At 44.9% G+C, this 22,587-nt stretch overlaps 1 protein-coding gene across 8 annotated transcripts in view; it reads left to right on the top strand.

The window, feature by feature from the left end:
- Nucleotides 1–22,587, top strand: part of LOC135393968 (uncharacterized) — a 256,551-nt gene that overhangs the window by 191,849 nt on the left and 42,115 nt on the right. For all 8 annotated transcript variants that reach the window (XM_064624365.1, XM_064624363.1, XM_064624367.1 and 5 more), the window contains one exon: nt 15,660–15,725. The gene's annotated coding sequence lies outside the window, so the exon portion shown is untranslated. The remainder of the gene's footprint in view (nt 1–15,659; nt 15,726–22,587) is intronic.

The following is a 22,587-nucleotide window of genomic DNA, read 5'->3' as shown; positions in this document are numbered from 1 at the left end:
GCTAGGATACGACACGTACGTGAAAAAGGTCCATTGTGGTCTGCCTCGATCGGCCATTCCTCGTTGTTTACGTCTAGTCCCCTAAGTTGCTCTTATACTCTCCATTTTAGTCAGCTGAACCTGAAATGTTTTTTTTTTCAGCACTGGTGATAAAAATAATAAAAATCATTGAAACTTCTGTTTATTATCGTACAAGGTTTCACGCAGTACGTGGTCTGCATTTCATCAGTCACTGATCAAATGCAGACCACTAGCTGTATGGAAGTTTACTGCAAGTTCATTGCAAAAGTACCCACAGAGCAAAAGAACGCCAGTTCACCCGCCGTACCCATACAGTTCTTGCTTGCTCTTACAAAGGATAATCCCCGCGTTGGACACGGTAAAACATTCATCTCGCCGCACCCGAAACTCGTCGTTGCCATCGAGACAAAATTCCTCTTATTCACAGCTTGGTTGTGCATTGGAGCGCAGTGTAGGGGGGAAGGTCAGGTAGTGACTGCCTCCCAAACGACGAATCCTGGCAAGAACCTTCCGCGTCGTCACGATGATGCTTTGTTGCTTTCCAAGAGGGTCGCGTCCGTAAAAAAAAAAAAAAAAAAGGAAATAAGACCGTCCTCGTCGGCAAGCTGCAAGATGACATCGATTAGCTGGTCGATGTTTGTCTCTCTTGGACGGACGTCGGAAGCCACCTCACAGTGTGGCGGTTCCCCAGGTAACCGCGGCATTGCACAGACTTCTGTCTGGCGTGGTAGATGCTGCAGGGAACGGGGGTGGGGGGGATATATTTATTGGACCAAAGGAGAAAAAAACGGGAGAAAGGTCAGCCAAACGGGACGTCGGCTTGCTATTCCACAAAGAAAAAAAAACGAAAGAATAAAATAAATAAAAAAGAAAAGAAAGGAAGAAAGGGGGATTTTGTCTAATGTATATTGGCAACAGAGTCCCACGTGTATTTCCAAAGTCCAAGAAGCATGCTGGGAATTCTGAAATTAGTCCGTTGATGGGTCAGCTTTATAGGGCACACGAACGTTGACGGCTGTGTAGGTCCGTCCGTAGCAGTCCTGGAGAGAGAAGAATACAGTTACAACGGCATCGAAATAAGTGCGGGGACCAGGATCGGGAGACGGCCCTATAAAGCTATATAGCTTTATTAGCTTATACATGAACATCGCGATGGCCATCTAATATGATACAATGGTTAGCACAAAACAGTGGAAAATTAATTAGTTAAACATTGTGCAATCAAAAACGTCAATGTCACAAATTTCATTATTATAAAGACGCTGCACACAGGCCAGGGGACTCGGTGAGCTAAATCTTGGTACATTAAAAACACAACACTGACGGAAAGTTCTGCAGTCCTATACTGCAAAGTTCTATACCGCAGTTAACGCGTTTAGCAGAATGCCCAAAGATGCGACTAATTTTTATTATGTCGATTTATGTTGCATCGGGCATATCATTATTTATGCCTGCTTACGCAAGTCGTGTGTTTCGCTTTGTTTTTGCGTATGCCGTTCCATTGATACGCTTCGATTTGTTACTTTCGTTACATCATCGGAATGCATTTCTGACTTTGCAGTACCGCACAAGGGAATTCATGCATCATGTATCAATCACCGGGATACTTCCTCTGACTACAGCAGATAACGGGCGCGTCTCCCTTGACGATACCTTTCGAAATTAATTAGTTTCATTCAAGCATGCAGGTACGCTCTTCCGTACTTCAGCCTGTATATATATAAGATATGGGAAACTTCGATGAGCTTGTAGCGAGTTTGATACGTGAAAGTTACCGCCTCAAGCAAAGGCTACGCAATATACCAAGCTTGGTTTGGCTAATTAAGTTTTAACCGCGTCCGTTATGCGATGTCTCGTGTAGCCGTCCTTTTTCACGCTGGCTTGGTCATGAATAATGAGTTTCCCGTGGCTGCTGAGTGTGGCTTGTTAAAGTTTAGCATCCTCGTCCCTGGAAGGCGGAAGCTGACTTCGGCTTCGTTGAAGCTGAGGATGTACCAGAAGTGTGTCTTCCTGACGACTCTGTTAATATTAACCGAGAGAAGTTTGGTGTAATTACGCCGATAACTCGACCACTCCAATGCTTTTTTGCGGAGCTTCAATGTCATCATGAAAGCGCGTGAATACTAGAAATTTACTTGTACTTGTGCGTTGTTGTAAATATTATTCAATATATTATGTATTCTATATATTAGTGTATTGTATATATAATCCGTCCCGCTCGTCGGTGGTAGTCAAGGTCGTGCTAAAGACTCGGAGGTGGTGGGTTCGAATCCTACCACCGGCTGTGCTGTCTGAGGTTTTCCCTCGGTTTTCCGAAGACTTTCCAGACGAATGGCTGCACAGTTCTCCCTGAAGTCGGCCCTGGACGCATACTAACCCCCCTCCCCTGTCCCCCACTCCTTCCTGCTGTCCTCTTTCCATCTGTCCACATCTGTACGCCGGTCATATAGCCACAGTTGCTTCGCGGCGCAAACGAGGAATCGAAAAGATATGTATCAGATATTTACAAAACAGAGAGAGAAAGAGAGAACGCTTTTCCAACACAACACTTCGGGGGGCTAAGACTTCAGGCGGAACCGAAGACCTGTTGCTATGATGTCGCATGTGTTTACCTTTAATTCGCTGCGTTTTGTTTGATCTTTGTGCCTTTCTTGTGCTCTTTGTTCTTACAGGTGCTTGAAGTACACGCGAAATACTGGTTTTTGGAAACATAATATTCCGAACTGCTTCGCCTTGCTGACAATTTCGCATCGAAATTTCATATAAAATGTTGGAACCTTACAATAGTGTCAGAAAAATAGTTCTCATGAAAGCCTTTTACTTTGAAGTTCTTTCTTTCATCGAAGTTAACTACCTTTCGTTCCTTTTACGACTTGGTAGTTTGAAATTGAGATTGAAATTATGCGCCACAAAGCGAGGCGTACTTTTATTTCATCGCTCGAAGGCTTCACGGGTGGCACCGGGCGAGTTTCAGTAATTACGAATCCATTGTCAGCGTTCGTTCGCTGCTGTCAATTTACTCGCCGAAGAATAGAGAACGTACCACGAGGGAACGAACCGTGCTCTGTGTGCCATCGTACTTACTGTGGCCCTCTTTTTTACGCAGTCTTATAACATTTCATATCCAGATATTACTTAGTATGGAAAACGCATTCTTTTGCAAAGTGAACGTCCCGGACTAAGCAAAGTGCGATCGAAAATTACGAAAAAAAAAAGAACGTAGAGAGTGAGAATGAGAGAGAGATGGTGGTACTGTATTATTACATTATTAGTTCCTCGTAATTCGAATTCGATAAAAGCGCGAGCAGCGCGGAGAAAATTTCGCCTATCGACCGGAGCCCTGGGCGAGAATCCTATTTTTGTAGCGCGCGCGTTGTGGAGTTTCTTTCTTTTGTCAGATCGACGGTAGGTCATCCACGGAAATCATTGCGTCTGCACGGGTTTCTGCTTCCTCGTGCTCATCGGTTGATCTGTTTTCCGGCAGAAATGCCGTCTGCATTTCATAATAGACAGATAACGAGAATCTGTAAGCGAGGGAAGATAATGGCTTCCTTTTTGTTGCTTCTTGCTATTTTTTTTTCTCGAAAGTGAAATTTTTTGATGATAATTACCGTTATTAAAAGAGACACGGGCGATCAAGGGATCGACGAGATATGACGCTTTTCTTTTTTTTTTTTTTTTTGAGGAAGAATGATAAGTTGGAGATTTATTGATAACGAGATACATTGTCTGTTATTGTTACCACAGAGCGAACGCATTATTGAAACGAGTTTGTGTTAGGAATAGGACTTTCTTTGGGTGTGATTGCTCTCTCAGTTGTTCAGTCTAGGGTTTTGGGTCACTAAACTTTTGCGCAAAACTGGATTAAAAAAAGAAAAAGACAGGAAGAAAAATGTTCCAAACAGAATGTAAAACTGTGTTCCTGCCGCTTTTATTCGTCATGAGTGTTTTGGTTTGTGAACGAATATATAACATCATTTTGCGTTTATCATTTTATTACTCAGCGACACTTTGCTGCCCACGGAACCTTTCAAACGAAAACTTTTTATTTTTAAACGATGCATTCAAGTTTTACAAAGTCCTTGAGGTCTAAGGTAACCACTGAACGGTATTCGACGATTATATTGTTTTTTGTATATCTGAAGGTGCTCACGGTCACCGTTCGGAAAATACGGTAAGCCAGTACGATTAAGCCAATCGCCTGATTCCTTTGAAGTGGCTTACATCATCACGTTGCTGATCTTGACCGCTTCTTTTATTGCATCGTTTACGCACTTCCGGACAGCTAAAACACTTCTAGAAAAGCAAGCGCCACCGGTGTGTATTGGCATCGAGGCGGAAGACCACCACCGGTTGCACGCAGGGGCTTATGGGAACTTCAAGCTTGTAACAGAATTACGAGACGGCTAGAGGCGGAGGTAGAAGAAGAACAACAACTTTTCCGGTGTGCGCAGCAGTAGCGTCTGCCGGGCGGGTAAATCATAACCGAAGCAGACAACAGAGCAGTGCCCCTCAAAGTTCCCATGCTGCTTTGCGCCACGCGCTTCGTGGCGCGCGCATCTTTTTAAAATCGTCTATTGTTTTATCCCTTTCATTTTTTGTACTGTGCGGCTCATCAGTTCGACCATTTCGTTTATCACTTGGATCCTGAGTGTAGCCATATGAAGGCTCAAAGAAGAGTCTGTCATCGCTGTATCACTTTGTGTAATGGTACGCTGTTTATTACAGACACCTGAAGGAGCATAGGCTTCGACGAAGCTTTTTCTGATAGTGAAGCTTTAGTAACGCGCGCTTTTACGACATGCGGAAATTGGTCGTTCTGGTGAAAGGCTTTCGAAACGAACGGCTATAGTGAAAGGAAATTTACGCTTCTCTTTGCTAGACGGTTACGAAGTGCGGTTATTTTTGATGAAGAGCAAAAGTTGGTGTCTGTTTCTTTTTGTTTCTTTTTTTTTTTTTATTGAAGAGCTTTGTGATTTGTGCATTGATGGTGCTTCAGTTCTTTGCAGTCGTACGTTGTGTAACAGCACCGTTTCATCTTGAACATGGCAATATGAAAAGCAGGTAGGCAGATAAGAAAGTAAGGGCTGACGAACACGGATTATTGAGTTGACGAAAGAAGGACGTCACTGAAAAGAATAGTTAGCTAGCCAGCTACAGCTAGCTAACCTTTTCAGTGACTTCTTTCTTTCATCATTCATTCCTTAGGCACTTGTGGCCTTGTGTGTATTTGTCCTTTCTATGTGTTCCAGCCTCAGAACACCAATTGGCATCATACTGAGTTGAGTTTGAGTTTGAATGTTATTACATTTCCAACTAAAAACCCTTCTTCTATATGAACGGCAGACACAGTGCACACAAACGTAAATTACGTTTGCGTAATTTTTATTGCCTTACTTTGATGTCTATCCACAAGTTTGATAAAAATGTGTTCCGGAGCTTCGTTTTGGAGGATACATAAACAATATTACGGTCTCGTCTTTCGGCTGTGGTTTATACGATCAAATACGGGGAAAAAAGCTCGTCAGTTGTCAAAAATCATTTGCTGAAGTGCCCGTTCATTGCTAGATACGGTGATTTTCCCGACGTTTTTTCACGCATCATACCACCTTTATATCCCCTTATAATAACAAGAAGAATCTTTACTTTACCAATCACTTGGCGGGAGGAACAGGCAAACTGCTACAAGCAAGTAGCTTGACGAGGCCTGGCCCCCCTTTCCACTTACCATAAAAAATGCAGTAGTAAAGGTACAAATACATTTACAAAAATGATACGATTGATAATGTTAGAAGAACAGACAGGACTGGTTTTAAATCGATATGCATTAACTTGACTAAACGTGGCGAGAGTGATTCCGTGATTATGTTGCTTTGCAGACGTGAGTTAATGAGGCGTGGTAGTTTTTGTGATAGTGAGTGTTATCCATTATTATTTTACAATTCAAAACAAATAAATACACCAAGTTTTAAGGTCATTTCTTGAATGAATTGGGATATTCTCAGGCAGAGAGAAAGGGAGCTTTCATCTCGCATCCATAAGGATCGTGATTTTGCTGTTGCTGTAGCATAATTCAGTATCATTCGCGCATAGTTTAACCTCACACACGTCAAGAATGTCTTCCTCGGTGCTCCCATTGCATTCTCAAACTGGAGTTCCGGTGCCAAACGTTCCAGACAACGAATCTACGTCCTGTCTCTTTGTTTCTTTCCTAGCTCTAATAGAGCGCTATGCCACCACTTTCGTCCGTTAAATGAAAGTTGTTCTACGCAGAAATATTCTCAATAGAAGCAAAAATGAAAAACACAGCGCAACACTCTTCGCGAGATGTCCTCAGAGTGTTCACTCACTAAACCTGCACGATCTACGCACAGCTAGGGATATAGACAAGCTTATAGTCTTCTATACGTGAAAGTGTTCCTTCTGTCTTTGCTTTCTTGTGTACAGCTGTTCTGGAGCGGATATTGGGGTCGCCAGTGGTGCATCTGGGAGCACTTCCGCTGGATCCGAGAAGGCGTTCAAGCAGTGGCTCCCCTTTTTCTCTCTCCCCCAGTGAGAATGGGTCGAACTCTTCCTGCGCTTGTTCTTGAGTATAGAGAAAGTCCATATAGAGAGGACTTTCTTTAGCACCAACGCTACTCTCGGAGGAACGGATGTCCCCTCTTCTCTCGTAGGGGAGTTTTTCCTTTCTCCTTTCTTTCCCCGCTGCGTGGATGTGGGTGGAGCTATTTTCGGTTGTTTTCGATGGAGTCGAGAGCAGAGCGTAAGAAAGGTTAGTTCTGATAGTCAGGTTCTAGGGGCAAAAAATGTTTATTCGATTATATCGGGTTGAAGGTGAAAGCGGGTATTTTATCCTCGCAGAATGATGGACGTCGTTACGTTGAAAGCAATACAAAAAAAAAAAAAAAAGGAACGGGTTTCTTTCTTTCGTTCATTCTTTTGCGGGGACCAGTGGGAAGCCGCATCGTCGTGTCGCGCCCTCTGGAAGAGATACAGCGTAAATTGCGGTTTCCTTCGTGCATAAATCACATACGGCGGACTAACTGGTGAATCCCGTTCCTTTTACATGTCTCTCAACGTAACGGCATCCTTCAATCCACGAAGAGTAACTCTTACACTTTTGAGCCTCTCTAAGACATTTTTCAATACACAGATGTTCGAAATGTACGATGTGCGACTCTATGTGGACATGCCTGTGTACTAACCCCTCCTGTCCCCCACGCGTTCCTGCTGTCCTCTCCCCGTCTGTTCACATCGCCGCTATAGCCACAGTTGCTTCGCGGTGCTAACACGGTATCAAAAGAAGAAGAAAAAAAAACGTGCAGTGTGCAGCACAAGTCGACAAAAACAAGAGACATTGAAATATGGGGAGGTCCCTGTTCCGTTATCTCACGCTTTATTTCCACACTCCTTTCTGCGTGCCCTTCTACGCTTACAAAATGGAGAAGCTAGTGGAGTCTCAAATTTTCATTACAGGCGCCGCCTCGCTGTGGTACTTTCCGGTTGAATTTAATTGGAACGGCGCAACATACTCTACTGTATGCTGAGTGCCTCACATAATCGAACGTGTTTGCTCTGCTTCTTTCGCTCACATATGCCTGTCCTTTCTTTTTACCGTTGAAATAAGAGATTTAAGGCACGAACACTGCTTCCTTCATCTTTATCGACGTCTCGAATACGGTCCTCATCCTCTCCTTTACGCGGATTCGCAGCTTGTCTCTCATCTCTTCTTACCACCTCATCCTTTTTTGTTCTCATACGGTGTAGCACCTCGTAAAACGCAAAGCGCACTTATTCCGTCGAGTGGTAGAATTCTATAGTAAATAGGAAGATGTAGCGATCTCCAAGAACGGGATAGAATGAGAATAAATAGAGGATCTTCGATTCCGCCTCAGTTCGTCGGTGTACTTCTGCCTGTTCAGCATTCAGTGCAATGAAGACGCTGAATCCTCACCCGATAAAACAGGCCCGATTGCCTTGTAATGACGGCGAATGCGAAAAGAAAGATGGAAGAAAAGAAAACGGCAGAACGAACTGAGCTTCGAGGAGAGAGTGATAGAATATCTGGAGAAGAAGAAAAAAAATGTGAAAAGAAAAGGAACCGTCTTGTGCAGGCGTCGTAATCTTTGTAGGGCTCCCAACCAGAATGGAGCGTTTCATTTTCCGATTCTATGTGTACAGTATGGATTTTTGAATATTTTGAGCGCGTGTAGATTATTTCAGGCTGTTGTGCTTGACGGGTGTTCGTTCTGCTCCGTTGGAGTAGCTACATTTGTTGTCGTTCAAGTCTGAGTGAACGGGTTGAGTGGATTTTATGATGTTGTTTGTTCGCCCGAGATGCAGTCTTGATGGCGCGCTGTTTCTCAATCGCTTCGTGCTGGGTTTGATTGATCAATTCTGTCAAAGAAAGAATGGATGTGAAGAAGTTGGAAAGAACATTTGATCTTGATGGCGTCTGTCTGATATGCTTTCTTTTCTTCCTATATATTCTTCTCCCTTCTCGAATTACGTTCTGGTCTTTGACGTCCATGTCCCCCAACACCCCAACTCATATTTCCAGCTGCTTATCGACGTTTCTGATATGATCTATAGGATTGTACATCTGTGTTCGTCGACCGTTACGTCTCACTTGCCACATTTGTTTATTCTGTTTCCTGCTTTGCGTTATCGACAACACAAATGGCTTTGTCCAAACGTTTCTAATCGTTTCATGTTTGTTCTGTGGAGCTGAGTCTCTTGCTTTAATGCACAATGCGTCCGGCAGATACGAATGAAGGCAAACAAAGCGTGTGTCAGCCAGTCCTTGGCTTCTCCATATTTTTCTTTCTTTTTCCAATCCAATCCAGTCCAATCCTTGGCTTCTCCTGTGAAGCGTGCTTTCGCTGCACTGCCGCCTTGTAGGCAGGTGAAGCAAACAAACGATATGCCTGTAGGCTAAGTATCTTGGCGAAAAGACGTAGTCTTTCTGCACCACTCGAGTGGGGTGTTGTGACAGTGAAACTGTCTCACCAGGTTTCCTTACATCCGCCATTCGGGAAGAAAGTAATTCGTGGCAATTAATTCAAAATTGCAGGGCAGAGACAGAAGGCAGCAGCGATTAATTAAGGAGGCCGAGGGCTGTGCCTGTGTACATCACCTACTTCCAGCTATCACAGGCATATTCTCGGTGTCGCCGCCCCGCAAGCTCGAATCGCGTTGCACTAAACGGGTAATAAAGACGGCTCCGATGTCGAAAGTCCGGTCTCACCAATCGCAAGAGTACGTACTTCGCCATTCGAGCAGCGCAGAGAAGAGCAAAAGATAGTCACGCACATTCACAACCAAGCCGCATATACATTACTGTAGAATGCGCGCTACATACGCAGATTTGGTCGAGATCACGAAAGCACCTTCGAAAATGCTTTCAGTGTTAGAGCCGTGGTAAAGACGAACTCGCACCCAGAAATACAAGCACGGCTGAGGTTAACCACACACGTCCAACTATAAACAACAAAACCAGCGTAACGGTAATAGAACACCAACGAGGAAAAGTGGGAAAGTTTTAATGTAGACCTTTTCTATTAACACGTGCGCTGTTTGCACTTCGGCTTCGCTGTACTACTTTCGCGCTCTGCGGCGAAACCAACACAACGAAGTGACCAAACACGCGAGCTTTATCTTTCGCCCCCTTTGTTAGCAAACATGCGCTGTTTCCATCAACAATACCAACGCGAAATAGACGTGGGATGTTCTCGAAACATCTTCTATCAAGCTGGAGGAGAAGGCACGTCGCGTGTTAGGCGTTTTGCTTATTTTCATTCACCGCTACTTCTATACAATCTCTGCAGGTGATGCGAATAGAACGTTCCAGCTGCTTCGCGGCGCTATGGTTCACTCAAGCGTGTCTAACGACATTACTCTTTCGCCACTTTCGGAAATTCGTTCCGAATTGGCGTGGCGAAATTTACGGACGGCCCTCATAAATGGCGCGACTTGTCAAGACTTTTCAAACGCGAAGCCGATGAGAAACGAAACGGTAAAGGTAAAAATGTGGAAAATAAAGAAAAGGAGAAACGTGAAAATATCGCCGGACCCGCATCAAAATCTCGTTTATCTCCCGACTTTTCTATTTGTCCCCGAGTGTGCTTCGGAGAACGCTGTGGAAGAGGAGGAGAGTAAGAGAGAAATTGTCGCCAATCGCCCCGACTGCTCTTCTTCCATTACCGGCGTCCAGGCGAGGTCCAATTGGTCTCCAGAAAGAAGGAGGCTGCGATAAGATAAGAGTTATCGGAATCGCCTCCTATTATCTCTTTGGCACACATCCAATAACCTTTTTCTTCTTCTTCTTTGTTTTATTTGAACGAGGTTCTAAGTTGAAAGAAGGGAAATAAATCTATTGTTCTCTGCAGCTTTAATCGATGCAGCTTTTGTGCCGTGTCGATTACAGATGGAGGAAATGAAGCATTCGATATTTGCTTTATATTCAGGCAGATATAAGAAAATGTTTTATGAATGGTTAGAATTTTAACGTGTACCTTCCACGTTCTGGGGTGTCTCTGTAGCGATGTACCTAGGTACGCAACGCTTACTGTTGCGAGTTGACGAAGCTCGAACTAATTTGTAATGACTCGAAGAATATACAGTAATTCCATAACTGTAAAAAAGACACGAAGAAACGTTAACCTTTTGATCTTGCAAGAGAAAACATTGACAGTATGGCTGTTCATTTTATATTACAAGCACCTTTCTAAAAGAGCAGTCCGTAGAAGTGGTCTACAAAACCGTCCATTCAGACCTCTAGCGGTTTTGTTCGGTTGCCCATTGACTGAGACGTTTCGGACTAGTACGACAGGAACGTGATGGAAACACGCTTCAGTTCTCCAAAATGATATGTGACCAAAGATCTAGCGTTGCCCACCGTATGCCCCAAAATTTATGTCGTCCAAACGTGTCTACGAATCTACTGTATGTAAAGCTCCGGCTACGCTAAATACGCGTTTAAGCCCCCATATTTACGCATCCGCGTTTAGTGCGCTGTAACAACCACCGACTGGGAACTTGGGGGGGAAAGTCGGGACCCTGCGCTCTCGCATTCTCAATTTTTGATGTTACATTTTGTAGGTCTTTTTAGCAGTCAGTTTGTCTCCAGAGTCGCACATATCTTTCCACACTCGTTAAAGCAATAGCTTTATAGGGTCCAGCTACGTCGACCGCCGCGTAGGTCCGTCCATAACCGCAACAGTTGTGGCGAGAAAAGATGAGAGAGAAGAAAAGGAAGAAGTTAGAATGGCACGGAAACTTGTGCGGGTGGTGGTGGTGGTGGTAGGGCTTGCCGTTGTCGGCCTCACGTATGTGGGCAACGTCACGACTCACGCCCTGGGGGAATGTGCGTCCTGGGCCGACTTCTAAGGGAACTGTGCCGACATATGTCTGAAAGCGTCTGAGGAAAACCCAGGAAAAACCACAGACAGCACAGCCGGCACCGGGATTCGAAAACGGGTACCTCCCAGTCTCGACGTGACATGGCCAGCACGCTAACCACTGAGCCACGGGAGCTGGTAAACTTGTGCGGGCGCACGAAGATCACGATTGGAAAGATGGTCCTATGAAGATACCACATATAAACGCGTTTGGCAGAAGGTCCAGAGACGCATCGAGTTTCCCTTATTCTTTTTGTTTCGTCACCTTTAATTAGCACGTGTCACGTAGCTATATGCACTGTGGAGTACCGCTATCAATGTAGACAGAGCTTTCTAATTCGAGTTCCATTCCGACTTTTTTATACTATCATCATCGTCATCATCAACATCATCATCATCATCAAGTCCCTACCCTAAATTACTAAAAAGGTAGCTACTTACGCTCAGCGCACGTATCTCACATCCTAAAACAACCTGGCAACGATGTTATAAAGTTTCACCGATGCTAACGTTTATGACTGCGAACTTTCGCATCATTAATGAGACCCAATATGATACTGGTTCAGTTCCCCATAGCTCCGTATACTGATCCGATGCGTTGGAGATATCGCTGCGTAACGGGAAAGACAGATGCTAGTGTCAGCGAACGTGCGGTCTTCTGTGACGACAAAAAAGAAAAAAAAAAGGAAACCGAAGGTCCGATCATTATTTCTGTCCGGTGACGGTCGGTACAGGACGCTCTATTTCTGCCCCGAGGCCGGTAATTAGAAAGAGGAAGGCTAATGAACTATCGCGTGGATGTGTCACTAATTTTGCTCATATCGGCATAACTGTGTGCTCTAGCCTTTTTTTCTTAATACTTTCTTTTATTCGTTATATGTGCCCCCCTCTGATGGCTGATATGTTCTGTGGTTGATGTCTTAATTTTTGCTTAGCATTAACGCGTAGGAGACACGAAGCAAGAGATAAAAAAAAAAAGAAAAAAACGTGCCGTTTTCGGTCTACGCCTGTGATTCTTTGTTCTTTTTTCTTCCGTGTTAGCGCCGCGAAGCAACTGTGGCTAGGAGCGGCGTATAGACGTGGACAGATGGAGAGAGGACAGCAGGAAGGAGTGCGGGAAGGACAGCGGGACAGAGGGATTAGTATGCGTCCTGGGCGGACTTCAGGAAGAACTGTGCCGACATTCGTCTGGAAAGTATTTGGGAAAACCCAGGGAAAAACTGGGACAGCACAGCAGGTGACAGGATTCGAACCCGTGTCACCTCCTAGCGGTGGAAAGCGACCATCCTAACCACTAAGCCACGGAAGCTGGTGTGATTCTTTCGTTGCCGACTTGCATTGCTATGGTTTTTCTTCGCGTGGCAAAAAAAAAAAAAAAAGGAAGAAATTGAATTCGTCACCTGACGAATTCTGCTACTCCCATAAAGGACCCCTAAATGGATGAACCCCACAGAAAGGGAAAAGACAAAGATGAAAAGATAAAAAGACAAAAGCATCACCCCCTCCCGGTAACCGAACTGTATGTGGTAAATTTACCGTGATCTCCTACATGTCGTACGTTATTATTATATAATAAGTTGCTTATACTGTTCCGTAAGCTTGTTAGTAAGCTAACCTCGAAGTAAAAAACTCATCTCGTGCCATGAAGCCCACAACGTCCCCTCTCCATACTGTGCTTACGCAGCCGCACTGCGCCAGTCTTATCTTTTAACTCGTTCCGCATGGAGAAGAACGGACATGCTTCCGACGGGCCGAAATGCATTGCCCCCTTTTCGTGTTCAGGACATTACTCGAGGCTTTCATGATGCTTTGCATTGCTCGGTCAGCGCCCCCTAAACCGTGTTTCTCCATGCATCGCCGCTGTGCAGGGTACCACATGCCAACCATCCAAGATATGTATAAGTAAAATGAAAAATAAAAAAGATGATTCTGTTCAGACAGATAACAACACACGCAACAAAAATTTTCGTGATAGTGTCCCCAGATAGAGCACGTTCTAACATTGAAGACTGAACAGACGTGTGTGTGAAAAACAGCTTATATGTGCGGCTAGTGGTGTGCCACCTACAAACTCAATGCGCTATGGCTTCTTTCGAATTCGACACTTTGGCACTCAAAAAGGACTTACGGCTATAGAGAGAAACGTTTGCGACCACAAAAGCCATAGTCATAGCCATAGCCATAACCATAACACATACTGCCGTGATTTAGATAAGAGTCTGCGTCCAACGCGAAGTTGCTTCTCGGAACACGCTAGAAAATCCATCCTGTCGCAAACTCAGCGTTTGCAAACGCTCCCCGAAAGATAAACACACCTTCCCCAGCGTATACATACTACCCCCTACTTTAAAATCCATAATTTTCCCGGAAATCCTATTGCCTCCTCTCTCTATATATTTTTTTTTCGACTTGAAGTTCCTGCCTTCTCACTATGTATAGGGCGTGAAACTGCGCGGAATTACACAAAATAAAAATAGAAAGGAGAAAGTTTCTTCTCGGCAATCGGTTCTGGGACCCGCGGGTCGATGGCAGCTTCGAACCAGGTCATCCGGAAAAACTGCCTATGGCACCTTTTGGGACTGAAAGCGAAACACACACACGCAAGTACAAGATCTGGTCCTTGCTTCGGGCCCTGTCACAGGCTGGTCGCTGAGCAAAAAGAAATATTTCGAAAATAAATTACAAAGACATAGGGGACCTTGATGGTCACGTCAGGATGTACAGCAGCAACGTTATGGCCCTAGTACTCAAAGTGTCATCCTTCTCAGTGTCACGCTGATGGTTTTTCGATGGCAAGAGATACTTGCAGGTTTTCTAAGCACCAGAGAAGTAGGAGATAGGCAGATATAAAGATTGGTCGGGTGGAGCAGTCCATGTTGATATTGCTGGTAGGGACTTACCGTTTGCCAAACCGCTTGTTTAAATTGTTGTTTGTTTATTTCTGAGAAGGCATCACAAGTAAATAGGTCGTTGACTGGGGAAAACTAAGAGTCCGCAACAATGGGTGACAGACTGATGCCGCCATCTTTTTTTTACCTTCTTCTTCTTCTTTACTGTACTTGTCATGTGCGTTTTGTGATGTGATGTAATGTGATAAAGAAAAAAAATGGGGATGTGGGTTTCGACGAAGTCAAACTGGCTACCCCAGTACACTTACACTGCACTGTTGCATTGTTTTGCTATGATATCCGTCCCGCCTCATTCTCTATCGAATAATAGGATTTTTAAGAATAGGGAACCCAAGCGCTTTGGGACCGCAGTAAGAGCTCGTCACTGCGCATGCCCAGAACACGCACATTCATCCATGCTTCTGGTCGAGAGCAGCGCCTATATCGTATTTCGAACAGAGATCGTTCGAAATATGGACAGGTCCCGATCTGGGACTTCTCGTTCAATCTACGCTCACCGAATTGATGGATTTTCCGCTTTTCGACCTTCAGAACCCGCCTGCCATACAGTATCTTGCGCACTGCGCTGTGGCGACTCATGGTCTCTTTGTATCCTATGCCTTAGTATCCTCTGTCATCGAGGTGAGCTCTCGAAGGTTGCCTTCTATTGGTAAAAAAAACTTTTTCTTGCAATTTGTAAATTGGGGGCCGACATGTGTCATGGTGCATACGGTACATCTGAGACACAGTTACTAAGTCTCGTGGATGACAGTAAGCGTGGTTGGTGTTCAATCAGCGGCTGAACGATGCAGCCAAGTGAGGAGCAGTTGTACAAAGATGGTCGTGCTACAACGCTCCAATATCATTTCTAGATGAAACACACGAAAACTGTGTGAGGTAGCTTGCACACTGTTGTCGCAGAGAAACGTAGCATTCTCTCGGAGTTCGACGGACACATATACAAAACAGTGAGGATGACACAAGATTCGGCACCACACTCTTACATGACCATCAATTCGGTCTTCCTCAAAGACTCTTCCAGGATACCTAGTTTTACGCTTAAGAAATCCACCTTTACTCGAGATACTCCCCGATCTGAGGGAGTCCTTCGCGTTTTTCTCGAGTACTACATTCTAGTGCTGGTGTTTCCTTCAGGCCCTACGGTTCCTAAAGTAGAGGAGGGCTTCTTTCCTCCACTCACTGTAGTTGATGCGGGTTGTTGAATCGAGGAAACTCAAATGTCTTAGCCGTTTCTGCAGTATATCAGTTCGCTTGCACCATTTCTTTAATTTGTTCTTCACTGTTGTCACGCTTTGAGAACGGATTGTAACAATGTTCTCTGTGCTTGCAGTACATAAGGAGCTACGAGAACTGACCTTTCTGCGAGATATGCCACTTCTGAACCGCACCGAAACCAGTAAGTGAATGTTATACTTGCATCCTTCTCTCGTCTGCGCTGACACGATTCCTTCGGGAATCTAAACTCCTGGGCATTCTCTGATGCGTCCTATGCGCAACGATTAGTAAAGGAGCTGTTTCTTCTGTATTTTTTGATAATTTTCTGTATCCCAGCTGTTTTCTTCTGTTTGCTTGAAAGCATTAGGGAATAGCAAGCCCACACCGTGGCTAACCTTTCCCTTCCCTTTTTTCTTACTTTGCATTAAACATATTCCCCCTTCTCTCGAGATAGTCACTCGTGACTGAAACTCGCTCAGCGCCCTTCAGCGCCCTCCGGGCGGTATGAATCTCTCTCTCACACGAACCCCCCCCCCCCCCCTTGATCTCAGATACCGTTCTTGCGGTCAACCCTTCTCCTCCTATACGCATACACCATGAACTCCTTCGCCCGTCGCTGAATGTCCCGTTGTCCCGTGCGCCTTCGTCCTATCTACCAAGATGGATGGCTGTTCGCGTCGCCGCGCTTCGTGATGCCCTGTCGACCCGATTTGGAGGCACTACTTATCTACCGCGGAAAGAAGAAATAATGCTTCCCTTACAAACCCCAATGTCCTTTCAACTTTCGCATTCTTCACCGATTTTTGTTTCTCCCACACCTAGTTTCGTTTATCATGCTACCATATCGTGGTTTTGGCTCGCAGACGTGGGTCTTTCTTCTGTGTCTATTGAAGCATATCTCGGGCTCGAAAAGCATGAACGATACTCTCTTTTTTTGTCGCCGGCCCTTTCGCTTCGCAAAGCAAGCGGGTCAAAGTTGACGCCCGCTTGTTTAAGTAGCGATGTGTACTTAGGTTCGTGCTTACTTTCGGAACTTGTTCCTCAAGGAGAGTTTAAGGGAAGAGCGAGACCGAAGGTGAAGGCTGGGCGTGCTTCTGTATGTCTTGATGGATGAGATTGTAAACGAAGTTTGGGGAAGGACGTATCGATATAGAACAACGAAGATGAGTGGGATGTATGGAGTGGGTAAATGGTGCGTGATAGTGGTGCTGGTAATTAGGCCAGCAAAAGAGTGTGTGTGTGTGTGTGTGTGTTGCTGGGAAGCTACCAGCTGGGTAGCTGGGTGATGCAGTCGAAGAAAAGAAAAGAGAAGTAAATTGGGGATTAATTAGGGCTTCTATTCACATGGATTGCAATTATTCCCCATTTCAGTCCCCTGTCCCTGAAATTTACTGCTAAATGGTCGTGACAATGCATTTATCCCTGTAAGGACTAAAATTTATATTCTTTTTTTTTTGTTTTTTTATAGCAGAAGTCGAGTGTAGGAGTGTCGAGTGTAGTCCGAGGTTAAATGTATAACATTCAAAAAACAACACCGAAGCTTTCCAAGTTTAATATGATGAAGCATAGTCCACCGTGCGAAAGCTTGTACATATTAAACTTAGAAAGCTTTTCTGTTGTTTTTTGAGTGTTATACCTTACATGTTTTTCTTCTTCTTCTTAGCATGCACTACATCTTTCGCACCAAGTGTTGACTCCTGCGAATTCGGGCGAATAGGATACGATCCGTGCCGTAATTTTTAACCCATAGTGTGCTGGCTTATTCGTACAGCTTTCTTTTTATCAATGAACCATCCGATTAGGAAACCGCATAATATAGACCACACACACAAATGAATATTTCCCCTGTATTTTCCAGAATCAGCGAAAGACCGAAGATTTGTATCTTTCGAGCAACTTCAGGACGACTGTCACTGTATTCGCAGCGTATTGATTCGCCGAGACCCCGTGCTGGATCGAAATTTACCCCAATCCATACAACGGGAATCAGACTCCGACCGTCCTCCGAGCTTTAAATCACGTCACGCGCTCTCTCCCTCTCTGTCGTTTTGAGATACTGTACAGGGTCCCCGCTGATAACCCGTAATCTCCGGCCCACTCTTCATTTAGTCACGCTTAGCTGGGTCGGAGCGCCCCGGGGCTGTGTACACCACGTCCATTAGTAACTGCACGCATGTTGAGCTTATCTGTACTAGAATCTGCTTCCGCGTACGAGCCGCTCACCCGGGGAACACTATCTTCTTCTTCTTTCTTTTCTTTTTTCTTTTTTTTTTACACGTTTAGTTTTAACGCACAAATTCTGTCCGGGTATATGAGAATAAATTCTCCAAAGCTGCGACCGCCTGAGCCGTACAGTGCCCCATAAAAAGGAGTGTGGCGGTGCCTAATAACCATCCCATGTCACTTGTCTTTACTGTGCTTCTTTACGTTCATTTATTTATTTATTTATTTATTTATTGTTGCTGTCGTTGCTTCGTCGTTGTAGTTTAGTCACTAAAGTGAGGAGTGGGATCTTCTAAAAACTAAAATAAAAAATAAAACGGGGTTCTAAAGGTACACTAACCATACAACTATACAATCTACGCCACACGAAAGGCTGGTCAGTCTGCGGGAGGACAGGTGTCGCGCTCTAATTTGATCACGGAGCAGTGAATACCACTGGGTCTAAAAAAGTAAACCCACGTAAGTAAGTAAACACGATTATCTTATCTTTTTTCTTACAAACAAACAAACGATTATCTTATCTTTAGGGAAGCGATTAATTTCTTATTAGGTAGAGGTGTTGTATATATAGTCGCTCTGGCGCACACTCGCATACTACTGTTGTGATGTACCCACCATTAACAAATCGTTGGCTCGTTTCGTGATGAAAAATATCTAGTACAAGAAGTCTGGACACATGTGCTAATGGTTAAGATGCATCTCTCTCGGCCTCAAATGAAAGCTCCGCACATGCCCTCGAACTATTTTTCAATATAAGACGTCAAAATAACAATTTAAAAAAATACATACTGTGGCGCATATCAGTGTATTGTTACAAATTTTCGAGAACGCACTGCTATACCATCTATACTGTGGCAGGGTGGCTGTACACTTTGCGCGTTCCAGTTCCGAATGACAGACCTGTACAGAATAGCGCCATTGACTATAGACTGTCTCACTGATCAGACAGTTCCTTGATGCCCGCTCTTATGGCGAATTCGGGTGGTCATTTCGGAGCAACTTTTTTTGTCAGATCTCGAGCAGTCATGTTCAATTGGTCAAAATGAAGCAAATCTCGCATGTTCGCGTGGCGCTTTCCGAACGCTCGGAATTTGCTAGCTAGCACTTTTTTTGCCCGGTCTCAAAACGATCGAGCGGCAGATTGCTCAACTGTATCCGGTGTCGTCACATCCGCACTGCAACGGTGGCGAGTGCCCTCATTGGCCCGCATGTTGAAATCACGTGGTTTAGCAGACGACAGAACTCGAAGACTTGCGACCGCGACGCCCCTAGCGTGATCCAAGTACCTAAAACCGCTAGATTCCTAGCAATCGTGTGCGGGTGGCAACGGTCACGTGATCCAGCTCGGTCGCCGACCTAGCAATTTCCGAGCGCTCGGCCGTTTTGCTACGAAATGACCACCCGAATTCGCTATTAGTTGCAGCAACATTCAAGAAAAGCACATGATCGCTACTCGTTTTTAGTTCTCAGTTGCCGCCTATACGGCAGTTTCCTGGAGAGCAGCCATCTTGCTTGACGTCACTCGGTTGCCATTACAGCAGTGTGGGGGTGTCATGGCCGCGCCCGGTGATATTGCGCCGAAACCAACGTATACCAGGTGCTCGTAGGCCAACTTGAGACACCGTATTCCACTCGGCGCGCAGCACTGACAATCCTCCTTTCGCATATTCCTCTGTATCACTGTCGCTGGGCGTCCATAACCGCAGTTATGTAACTCGCTTTCAACACGGGTCCGCCAACTGGACTTCCCGTAATATTTTCTCCCAGGCACGCAACATAATCTCGAAGCGCAATTTCCGGACCGAGGCCACATGACCGAGTCACGCGATAAGGGTAGGTAGGGTGTCTTCGCGAGGGAAATCAAACATCATTTCTACGCAAGGGAAACTCAATTGGGGGGGAAGTCGGGAAGACAGACCGTCGCGGAAATGGAAGCAGACCGAGCTCACTGTTCTGTCCGCCAGAGGCGCCCCCTCATCCAATGACTGATTCTCGCTCATGTAGGGCGATGACATATTATTAGCGGAGATAATCAGCATCGCAAGAGGGGAGGGAGAGATTTATTGTCACCGTGCTGGGTGGTTGAAGAAGTTCTGGCGGGCTCGGCTGGTGCCGCTCTGTTCGTACCCTCGGGACTGTTTCCCCTAGCTAACGGCACCAAGATACAGAAAGCTTGCTTAATGTCTTATCTCACTCTTTGGTCACGTGGACATGTTGAGCCGCGATGTCGTCTGTTTGTCAGCCATTCGCCGCCGATGATTTCAAACACGGACTTTCTGTGGACACCAGAACCAGGACCGAAATTTTTGCCGTGCATCACCTCAAAAACAACAAATAAATCGTGACTATGGCATGGGGCGATTCACCGCTGGAGAGCAGTACACTACCCCATTACAGACGAAACACAGCCTAGAACTTTCCTACAAGCCACGTTATTATTATTTTATTTTTCACTTTTCTTGGTGAAAGTAAGGATCAGGTGCAAAGGGGGAAAACTCCTGACAAAGGCACCTGACCCACGTTGAGTCGCACATCCGATGAATTAATACAGCATCCTGACGAGAGTCACCATCGTTATGAGCATCAGAGCTCTCGTCTTTTTAGACGTTTCTCTCTCTCTCTCTCTCCTCTACTAGATCTGGAGTAGCTTGTCCTGCGGTGAGCGGCCTCACATCTCCATATTTTTTCTTCTACAGTGATCATCATCGTCATTTTCTTCTTCTTCTTCTTCTTCTTCTTTTTTGCATCCGGAAAGCAAGCGTTGGATCCACTCGTGCAAGCACAGATGTGTAAAGAATGTCTGTTGCACATTTGCGGAAAGCCAGGCGTGCCATTAATCGTCGAAGGACAGATCGCAGATCAATACTCAGGTTGCACTGGCAGCAGTGCAATACTCGTCAGTGTGTGAAACAGAAAGAGCTGTTTTTGCGGCACTGTCAGCCTGCTCATTCTCTACGCTAGCCTTTGACCTGCTTCGTACATAGGCCGGTAAGCCGACTAACACGTCCGTCACGGGGGGGGGGGTATATTTATTAGACGAAAAGGAAAAAAAACGGGGAAAGGTCAGCCAAACGAGACGTCGGCTTGCTATTCCAGAAATAAGAAATAATAATAAATAAATAAAAAGAAAATATAAGAATTAAAGAAAGAAAGAAATAGGAAGGAATAAGAAATCACGGTGCGGACGAGCCTCCTACGCTTATCCTCTCAATGGCTTATAGTGCCACGGTTGCTTTATCGGCCAGTTTGTGCGCCAAAATCTCCTTCTCCGAATGCATTATACAAGTTGGAGGGCAACTACATAGTAGTATACTGGTGGCCACTAGTGCTTTCATTGTTGTTCGCGCCACGTTCTTGAACAGATATGCAATGGCGCATTACATGACCACGTGTCCTTCGTACATCGACCAGTTCTGAGGGGGCGGGGATATGTTTAATAGAAAGAAGAGAAAGAAAAAAGACGAAAGGTCAGCCAGGGCTCATGCTCAGTTCTGGCTCACCTGCTAATTGAGTATTGAACGGCTGCTTGTTCAAAGGATAGTTCACTTTAAGAGTAAATAAAGTAGCGTCAGTAAAATAACGGTGGTTCACTTTTTCTTTCCTTTCTTATCAGCAGTACGAGCTGCCGCAGTTAATTGTATTACGTTCGCCTTCTTCGCAGCTTCCACACGTCAGTTAAGTCACTTTCGGTGCATCACGCGGATAGCGCACGCATCGAATTAGTAGTGCTGATATAGTCATATATAATATATCAGTCATAATATTATATATCAAACAAGCTATAAATGTAAACGACGTTAGCAGAAGCAACAGTGAAATAGGCATGTCTGCCGCTCTTAATTTCTGCTTTTAGAGAAAATATGGAATCATGACAGCCCCTTCCTAGCGTTATCCGGGTGTCACAGGTTTGAGCGGATGTCACGGAGTTATGTGCATTCCCTATACTGTTATTTTAGCCTTCTTGCAGCAGCCGGCTGTGTTGAAACCATTCACAGTCCACTAAAACGAAATATATATTTTAAAAAAGTCTAACACTCGCTACGATACTGCATTAGCGCTTACTTATCAACCTGCTAAGTTAAGAAAAGCAAAAAAAGAAAAAAAGAAAAGCTGGGGAACCGCGATAAAAGAACACGCGGCATTAAAAGTGCGACATATCCCACCTGTGCTCGAGCTGCTTTCATCCCGCTTCGTGTGCTCTTTTGGCTGCGTCATTAAATGCTCCATTTAATGCGGGTAAAAATGCTTCGTACCCTTCTTCCCGCGAAGTTCTACAGCCACAGGATGACAACAGATTCCCCGTGTTACGTATGCGCCACCACACACAAGCACGTGCGCCGTTGGAAGTTCGTTTAAAGTCGAATTAAGGGATATTAGTTCCGTGCTCAAGGGGACTCTCTGTGGCGACGCCGGGGTGCTTACAGGTTATCAGCGAGGCTCTAATGTTTATTGTGGGACGGGAGAGTTTGTGTGGTGATTTCACGCCTCCGTGATCGTGGCACGACCTTTATTTACCTATATATATTTATGCGTATATATATATATATATATTATTTTTTTGTTTCTTCGGTGATTTGTGGAGTAATCGCGATAATAGGTGTTGCCTGTTTGCTTTATTATGCAGGAAGGTAGTTGTTGGCTTTTTGTTACAACATGGTTCTTCTCATCATCAGGGCTGGGGGGGATATCGGGTAATTTTGGGCTGATATGCGTATTTGTCGCATCATACAAAGCCCTCGTTGCACATGTTGTTATGCGTATGAAGAATACCAGTTCTGGCAGTCTTTTTATTTATGTTATTCTTCTGTAATTTCTTTTTC

Source organism: Ornithodoros turicata, chromosome 5, assembly GCF_037126465.1.
Source record: "Ornithodoros turicata isolate Travis chromosome 5, ASM3712646v1, whole genome shotgun sequence".
NCBI lineage: Eukaryota > Metazoa > Arthropoda > Arachnida > Ixodida > Argasidae > Ornithodoros > Ornithodoros turicata.
The sequence above is the reverse complement of the archived record's forward strand: the minus strand, read 5'-3'. Positions and strand labels throughout refer to the sequence as shown.